Below are 10,150 nucleotides of genomic sequence, written 5' to 3' on the forward strand. Positions count from 1 at the left end.
ACCCTAACCCTAACCCTAACCCTAACCCTAACCCTAACCCTAACCCTAACCCTAACCCTAACCCTAACCCTAACCCTAACCCTAACCCTAACCCTAACCCTAACCCTAACCCTAACCCTAACCCTAACCCTAACCCTAACCCTAACCCTAACCCTAACCCTAACCCTAACCCTAACCCTAACCCTAACCCTAACCCTAACCCTAACCCTAACCCTAACCCTAACCCTAACCCTAACCCTAACCCTAACCCTAACCCTAACCCTAACCCTAACCCTAACCCTAACCCTAACCCTAACCCTAACCCTAACCCTAACCCTAACCCTAACCCTAACCCTAACCCTAACCCTAACCCTAACCCTAACCCTAACCCTAACCCTAACCCTAACCCTAACCCTAACCCTAACCCTAACCCTAACCCTAACCCTAACCCTAACCCTAACCCTAACCCTAACCCTAACCCTAACCCTAACCCTAACCCTAACCCTAACCCTAACCCTAACCCTAACCCTAACCCTAACCCTAACCCTAACCCTAACCCTAACCCTAACCCTAACCCTAACCCTAACCCTAACCCTAACCCTAACCCTAACCCTAACCCTAACCCTAACCCTAACCCTAACCCTAACCCTAACCCTAACCCTAACCCTAACCCTAACCCTAACCCTAACCCTAACCCTAACCCTAACCCTAACCCTAACCCTAACCCTAACCCTAACCCTAACCCTAACCCTAACCCTAACCCTAACCCTAACCCTAACCCTAACCCTAACCCTAACCCTAACCCTAACCCTAACCCTAACCCTAACCCTAACCCCAACCCTAACCCTAACCCTAACCCTAACCCTAACCCTAACCCTAACCCTAACCCTAACCCTAACCCTAACCCTAACCCTAACCCTAACCCTAACCCTAACCCTAACCCTAACCCTAACCCTAACCCTAACCCTAACCCTAACCCTAACCCTAACCCTAACCCTAACCCTAACCCTAACCCTAACCCTAACCCTAACCCTAACCCTAACCCTAACCCTAACCCTAACCCTAACCCTAACCCTAACCCTAACCCTAACCCTAACCCTAACCCTAACCCTAACCCTAACCCTAACCCTAACCCTAACCCTAACCCTAACCCTAACCCTAACCCTAACCCTAACCCTAACCCTAACCCCTACCCTAACCCTAACCCTAACCCTAACCCTAACCCTAACCCTAACCCTAACCCTAACCCTAACCCTAACCCTAACCCTAACCCTAACCCTAACCCTAACCCTAACCCTAACCCTAACCCTAACCCTAACCCTAACCCTAACCCTAACCCTAACCCTAACCCTAACCCTAACCCTAACCCTAACCCTAACCCTAACCCTAACCCTAACCCTAACCCTAACCCTAACCCTAACCCTAACCCTAACCCTAACCCTAACCCTAACCCTAACCCTAACCCTAACCCTAACCCTAACCCTAACCCTAACCCTAACCCTACCCTAACCCTAACCCTAACCCTAACCCTAACCCTAACCCTAACCCTAACCCTAACCCTAACCCTAACCCTAACCCTAACCCTAACCCTAACCCTAACCCTAACCCTAACCCTAAACCACCCTAACTCCCTAACCTAACCCTAACCCTAACCCTAACCCTAACCCTAACCCTTTAACCCTAACCCTAACCCTAACCCTAACCCTAACCATACTAACCCTAACCTAACCCTAACCTAACCCTAACCCTAACCCTAACCCTAACCCTAAAATCCATAAACCCTAAAATCCAAAAACCCTAAAATCCATAAACCCTAAAATCCATAAACCCTAAAATCCATAAACCCTAAAATCCATAAACCCTAAAATCCATAAACCCTAAAATCCATAAACCCTAAAATCCATAAACCCTAAAATCCATAAACCCTAAAATCCATAAACCCTAAAATCCATAAACCCTAAAATCCATAAACCCTAAAATCCATAACCCTAAAATCCATAAACCCTAAAATCCATAAACCCTAAAATCCATAAACCCTAAAATCCCATAAACCCTAAAATCCATAAACCCTAAAATCCATAAACCCTAAAATCCATAAACCCTAAAATCCATAAACCCTAAAATCCATAAACCCTAAAATCCATAAACCCTAAAATCCATAAACCCTAAAATCCATAAACCCTAAAATCCATAAACCCTAAAATCCATAAACCCTAAAATCCATAAACCCTAAAATCCATAAACCCTAAAATCCATAAACCCTAAAATCCATAAACCCTAAAATCCATAAACCCTAAAATCCATAAACCCTAAAATCCATAAACCCTAAAATCCATAAACCCTAAAATCCATAAACCCTAAAATCCATAAACCCTAAAATCCATAAACCCTAAATCCATAAACCCTAAAATCCATAAACCCTAAAATCCATAAACCCTAAAATCCATAAACCCTAAAATCCATAAACCCTAAAATCCATAAACCCTAAAATCCATAAACCCTAAAATCCATAAACCCTAAAATCCATAAACCCTAAAATCCATAAACCCTAAAATCCATAAACCCTAAAATCCATAAACCCTAAAATCCATAAACCCTAAAATCCATAAACCCTAAAATCCATAAACCCTAAAATCCATAAACCCTAAAATCCATAAACCCTAAAATCCATAAACCCTAAAATCCATAAACCCTAAAATCCATAAACCCTAAAATCCATAACCCTAAAATCCATAAAACCCTAAAATCCATAAACCCTAAAATCCATAAACCCTAAAATCCATAAACCCTAAAATCCATAAACCCTAAAATCCATAAACCCTAAAATCCATAAACCCTAAAATCCATAAACCCTAAAATCCATAAACCCTAAAATCCATAAACCCTAAAATCCATAAACCCTAAAATCCATAAACCCTAAAATCCATAAACCCTAAAATCCATAAACCCTAAAATCCATAAACCCTAAAATCCATAAACCCTAAAATCCATAAACCCTAAAATCCATAAACCCTAAAATCCATAAACCCTAAAATCCATAAACCCTAAAATCCATAAACCCTAAAATCCATAAACCCTAAAATCCATAAACCCTAAAATCCATAAACCCTAAAATCCGAATCCCATTCACAACTGAATCCCATTCACAACTGAATCCCATTCACAACTGAATCCCATTCACAACTGAATCCCATTCACAACTGAATCCCATTCACAACTGAATCCCATTCACAACTGAATCCCATTCACAACTGAATCCCATTCACAACTGAATCCCATTCACAACTGAATCCCATTCACAACTGAATCCCATTCACAACTGAATCCCATTCACAACTGAATCCCATTCACAACTGAATCCCATTCACAACTATCTCTCTGCCCTATCTCAAAGCCATATGTGCTCACCCTCGTGGCTGCAAGCCAAAACCCTTACCTCTGGGTGCTCTCATATTTGGTAGGTGGTTGACTACTACAGTCTTTCTGCTCTGTAGAGTCATAACACTGTTGTCTACTAATAAGTGTGGTGCGGCCTAGACCGTGATGGAATTAGCTGGCAGTATTTCCTTAAAACCATTACTTTTCTTTTTCCGTTCATTGCTCCCAGACACCAGCGATGTTCTACTGCTGCTTACTAACACCTAACCGATACCCACAAACACAAAGTTAGTTTATCACACTGAGAAATACACATAGTCAGAAACATACTACCTCAGACAAGAACACCAAGAAAAGAACCCAGAAATACAGTCCATCGCTACAGACGCCACACCAACCTGCATCTCTATGTCCATGTCCACAACAAAACATGGCAGAGTCCTAGTCCACAACTGACACGTACGCACAGTCCCGCTCCCCGACCTGCACTAGCTCATACTCCACATCCACAACCGACAGTGACATAGTCTGACAAATACCGAGTTCGACAGAGTAACACCTGTGGAAAGAGAGAGACAAACTTATACACCCATAAAAACCACACAACAGCCTACCCCACATAATACAACTTTATTAACATTCTATGGAAACCACACAGGAACCTGTCCAACAAAATATACCTTCACTGCATCTACATTACAGAACAGCTTCTGCTTCTTAAATCAAGTTACAATCAATAATTAGACTTTCCTGTCATGTTGATTACACAGAACTGTTGAATTAACAACACTACAACTACACCTCCACTCAAGCCTCATTACAACATAGCTTTAACATACATTTTACACACCTTAACAAAGACCTAATACATTTTCACAAAACTACATTAACAAAACATAATAGGGTTCATAAGCCCTGATGAGTGCTTTGCCTACCACCATTATCTCTAAAAGCATTTATCATATTATCACATCTATCACTCAGCATAATGCCTTCATTGACCAGATTTCAAAACTACTTTAACATACATGAGGCCACGGAACACCGTTCCCTGGGACCTGCGAGCTGGACCTGCCTGCGAAAACCCCATCCCTTTGCCGCCCTGCGCCCAAACTGAGGCGACGAACGTCGCCTCGCAGAGCGGCCGGGACCGGGGAAAAAAAACCCAGCCGGGGGACAGGGAAAAAAAAAAATCCCCCGGCTGGGGTTTTTTATTCTATATTTATTTCTGCCCTAACTGCTCGACCTGCAACAAAAAATAATGCCAGCACATTAAACAGTCACGCTCAGCCAGACACTGTCTAAGCACACCGCACGCTCAACTACCCCCCTATCCGCCCCCTCCTCTCGGCAGACGTGTCCCGCTACACGACTAACACGACCAGCCTTTGACCCCTGGCTCCTCGGGAACGCCGTTCCCGGGGACCTCTGACCTGGCCCTGCCTGCGAAAACCCCGTCCCTGCGACGCCCTGCGCCCGAACTGAGGCGACGAACGTCGCCTCGCAGAGCGGCCGGGACCGGGGAAAAAAAACCCAGCCGGGGGACAGGAAAAAAAAAATCCCCCGGCTGGGGTTTTTTATTCTATATTTATTTCTGCCCTAACTACTCGACCTGCAACAAAAAAAAAATAATGACTGAACATTAAACAGTCACGCTCAGCCAGACACAGTCTAAGCACACAGCACTCTCAACTACCCCGCTGACTGCCCCCTCCTCTCGGCAAACCCGCCCCGCTACACGACTAACACAACCGGCCTTTGACCCCTGGCTCCTCGGGAACGCCGTTCCCGGGGACCACCGACCTGGCCCTGCCTGCAAAAACCCCGTCCCTGCGACGCCCTGCGCCCGAACTGAGGCGACGAACGTCGCCTCGCAGAGCGGCCGGGACCGGGGAAAAAAAACCCAGCCGGGGGACAGGAAAAAAAAAAATCCCCCGGCTGGGGTTTTTTATTCTATATTTCTTTTTGCCCTAACTACTCAACAAACTCTACTAGACCTGCAACAAAAAAAATAATGCCAGCACATTAAACAGTCACGCTCAGCCAGACACTGTCTAAGCACACCGCACGCTCAACTACCCCGCTGACCTCCCCCTCCTCTTGGCAAACCCGTCCCGCTACATTACTAACACGACCGGCCTTTGACACCTGGCTCCTCGGGAACACCGTTCCCGGGGACCTCCGACCTGGCCCTGCCTGCGAAAACCCCGTCCCTGAGCCGCCCTGCGCCCGAACTGAGGCGACGATCGTCGCCTCGCAGAGCGGCCGGGACCGGGGAAAAAAAACCCAGCCGGGGGACAGGAAAAAAAAAATCCCCCGGCTGGGGTTTTTTATTCTATATTTATTTCTGCCCTAACTACTCAACCTGCAACAAAAAATAATGCCAGCACATTAAACAGTCACGCTCAGGCAGACACAGTCTAAGCACACCCCACCCTCAACTACCCCGCTGACCTCCCCCTCCTCTTGGCAAACCCGTTCTGCTACATGACTAACACGACCGGCCTTTGACGCCTGGCTCCTCGGGAACGCCGTTCCCGGGGACCTCCGACCTGGCCCTGCCTGCGAAAACCCCGTCCCTGAGCCGCCCTGCGCCCAAACTGAGGCGACGATCGTCGCCTCGCAGAGCGGCCGGGACCGGGGAAAAAAAACCCAGCCGGGGGACAGGAAAAAAAAAAATCCCCCGGCTGGGGTTTTTTATTCTATATTTATTTCTGCCCTAACTGCTCAACCTGCAACAAAAAATAATGCCTTCACATTAAACAGTCACACTCAGCCAGACACAATCTAAGCACACCACACGCTCAACTACCCCCCTATCCGCCCCCTCCTCTCAGCAAACCCGTCCCGCTACACGACTAACACGACTGGCCTTTGACCCCTGGCTTCTCGGGAACGCAGTTCCCGGGGACCTCCGACCTGGCCCTGCCTGCGAAAACCCCGTCCCTGAGCCGCCCTGCGCCCGAACTGAGGCGACGATCGTCGCCTCGCAGAGCGGCCGGGACCGGGGAAAAAAAACCCAGCCGGGGGACAGGAAAAAAAAAATCCCCCGGCTGGGGTTTTTTATTCTATATTTATTTCTGCCCTAACTACTCAACAAACTCTACTCAACCTGCAACAAAAAATAATGTCAGCACATTAAACAGTCACGCTCAGGCAGACACAGTCTAAGCACACCGCACGCTCAACTACCCCACTGACCTCCCCCTCCTCTCGGCAAACCCGTCCCGCTACATGACTAACACGACCGGCCTTTGATGCCTGGCTCCTCGGGACCGCCGTTCCCGGGGACCTCCGACCTGGCCCTGCCTGCGAAAACCCCGTCCCTGAGCCGCCCTGCGCCCGAACTGAGGCGACGATCGTCGCCTCGCAGAGCGGCCGGGACCGGGGAAAAAAAACCCAGCCGGGGGACAGGAAAAAAAAAATCCCCCGGCTGGGGTTTTTTTATTCTATATTTCTTTTTGCTCTAACTACTCAACAAACTCTACTAGGCCTGCAACAAAAAAAATAATGCCAGCACATTAAACAGTCACGCTCAGCCAGACACTGTCTAAGCACACCGCACGCTCAACTACCCCGCTATCCGCCCCCTCCTCTTGGCAAACCCGTCCCGCTACACGACAAACACGACCGGCCTTTGACGCCTGGCTCCTCGGGAACGCCGTTCCCGGGGACCTCCGACCTGGCCCTGCCTGCGAAAACCCCGTCCCTGAGCCGCCCTGCGCCCAAACTGAGGCGACGATCGTCGCCTCGCAGAGCGGCCGGGACCGGGGAAAAAAAACCCAGCCGGGGGACAGGAAAAAAAAAATCCCCCGGCTGGGGTTTTTTATTCTATATTTCTTTTTGCTCTAACTGCTCAACAAACTCTACTAGACCTGCAACAAAAAAAATAATGCCAGCACATTAAACAGTCACGCTCAGCCAGACACTGTCTTAGCACACCGCACGCTCAACTACCCCCCTATCCGCCCCCTCCTCTCGGCAAACCCGCCCCGCTACACGACAAAGACGACCCGCCTTTGACCCCGGCTCCTCGGGAACGCCGTTCCCGGGGACCTCTGAGCTGGCCCTGCCTGCAAAAACCCCGTCCCTGCGACGCCCTGCGCCCGAACTGAGGCGACGATTGTCGCCTCGCAGAGCGGCCGGGACCGGGGAAAAAAAACCCAGCCGGGGGACGGGGAAAAAAAAATCCCCCGGCTGGGGTTTTTTATTCTGTATTTCTTTCTGCCCTAACTACTCAACAAACTCTACTCCACCTGCAATAAAAGCAATTCTGGCACATTAAACAGTCATACACCTGCGGAGACATTCTAAATACACCGCTCATTCCACTACCCCGCTGACCACCCCCTGCTCTCCGCAAATCCGCCCACCCGCCCGACCCCCTCGACGCTTCCTATGCCTATCGCTGCATCTCTCCTCAAAAAGTGTTCCCACAGACTTCAACGATCGTTGCCCCTGCAGACACCGTGGCCTGAAACTAAACTCTGCCCAAATGCTGGCTGTGAACAGAACGTTACAGACTGGCCAGGACTAACTGACAATAAACAGTCAGGGAGAGAAAAGAAATCTCCCTGCTCAACATTTTCTTTGCTATAATTAAAAGTACACATTATCTCACTCTACATTCATTATACCCTGAAATGAATAACATCCTCACATACAAGGTTACCTTCCAAAACTAACACTCATTCAACATTCACTCTGTGCAACCATCACCTGCCTGAGTGGCAGATCGCCACAGTTCTGCCACTGTGCCTAGAACTGCATCGCTGCTGCTCCCCCTGACCCACACTGAATGTCCTCATCATTGGAAGAAGAGTTATACATTACGCAGTGGCACTACTCCTTCTTCATTTTGTACCCTCCGGCGAACATTGTCAGAGATTTCCCTTCTGGAATCCTGGTGATCCTATGACACCTGCAAAAGACAAAACAGGGAACTCTAGAGGCTGCCTGGTGACAACAACTGGCCGTCCCCAAAACTGGCCTAGGTGACCTCCAGCCACATGGCCTGTGCTCACTGCCACATTATCATCCCCTTCTGCGACCGTTCCACAACGGCTACAAACACACAAAGTGACACCGCCTCACACACATATACATGCGCCGCAAACGGGACCTAAAGACACGAGAGTACCGCACGGGGTAGAGTTAATGCTGAAGCTAAAGACAGGGCCTGACAGCACACTTGGAGAGCGCTGAGGGAATGGGACGCGAATGCACAGAGAGGCACGCTGCAAGACCGACCCCCCCCCCCCCCCCCCCCCCGCAGAGAGGCGCGCTGCAAGACCGACCCCCCCCCCCCCCCGCAGAGAGGCGCGCTGCAAGACCGAACCCGCCCCCCCCCCCCCGCAGAGAGGCGCGCTGCAAGACCGAACCCGCCCCCCCCCCCCCGCAGAGAGGCGCGCTGCAAGACCGACACACCCCCCCCCCCGCAGAGAGGCGCGCTGCAAAACCGACACCCCCCCCCCCCCCCCGAGAGGCGCGCTGCAAGACCGACACCCCCCCCCCCCCCCCAGAGAGGCGCGCTGCAAGACCGACACCCGCCACCCCCCACCGGCAGAGAGGCGCGCTGCAAGACCGACACCCCCCACCCCCCACCGGCAGAGAGGCGCGCTGCAAGACCGACACCCCCCACACCCCCCCCCCCCCCCCGCAGAGAGGCGCGCTGCAAGACTGACACTCCCGCCCCCCCCCCCCGCAGAGAGGCGCGCTGCAAGACACACCCCACACCCCCCACACCCCCCCGGCAGAGAGGCGCGCTGCAAGACACACACACACACCCCCCCCCGCAGATTTAACAAAACCTAAAGAGCCCCCCCACTGACACTAAATTCTTGTGCCACCACCCTACCCGCTGCTTTGGCCCCGTGACTTATCTTTCAGAGAGCACGGTCCAGATTTCATCCTCATTGGGAGCACATCGTCCAACTGGCGTTTCCTTGCGTTCGCCGGGTGCCTCTGCGTCACCTGCGAAGCAGAACGCAGCCGGTTGTGGGCGTGTTGACCCTTATTGGCATCTACCGTCCCGACGCCCTCCTCGGAAGAGCCGTACCGCTCCCGATACCTTTATTTTGCACGCGCCCCGACTCCCCCCCGTCTCGTGAGGCACGCAAATCCAAGAAACTGAAGAAATACAGCACCTCTACTAGTCGTAAGCTATCGCATGCTCGGTGGCTCCCGGCCCGCTGCTCCGCTCTTCCGCCTACTCGCCTCTATTCCTCCGCTTTCTGAGTGGAGACCTTACGATGCCTGCAAAAGCAAAGAGAAATGGTCATTTGAAGTGCTGCGTGATCTTCGGCAATTTAGGTCTGAGCAAACCGCTTATTGCCTCTCTCACCTTTTCTCAAAGTGCTTGTGACCCTGCTGCGTGAACCCTCAGGGAAGGAGAACGGCTCCTACGAAAGAAAGGGAGGTAAACCCACGGGATGGAGAAGCCTCCCCGATCCTCGGCTCGCTCGCGGCGCTTTCTCTCCCCTGCTCGTTTACATTGGCTGCTCGCAGAACGATTCTTCCTTCCGCTGTGCCGATGCCTCGTCGCCGCCTGTACGACAAACGGGATGTGATTTGAGCTACGACGATATTATGACACCCCCGAAAAACTAATGCTTTGGCATGCTGGTCATCTCTCACCTTGGCAAAGTCTAAGGGTGAGGGTACCCCACGTGACGCAGCGATCGACACCTATAAAATAAAACCGCGAGAGCTTGAGGGCCTCGGAGGCGCCGGTCACGCAGATCCCCTGACATCTTCCGTTGCTCTTTGGTGAGCTGCTTCTCCCTTTGCTTTT

Source organism: Athene noctua, chromosome 26, assembly GCF_965140245.1.
Source record: "Athene noctua chromosome 26, bAthNoc1.hap1.1, whole genome shotgun sequence".
Classification (NCBI taxonomy): domain Eukaryota; kingdom Metazoa; phylum Chordata; class Aves; order Strigiformes; family Strigidae; genus Athene; species Athene noctua.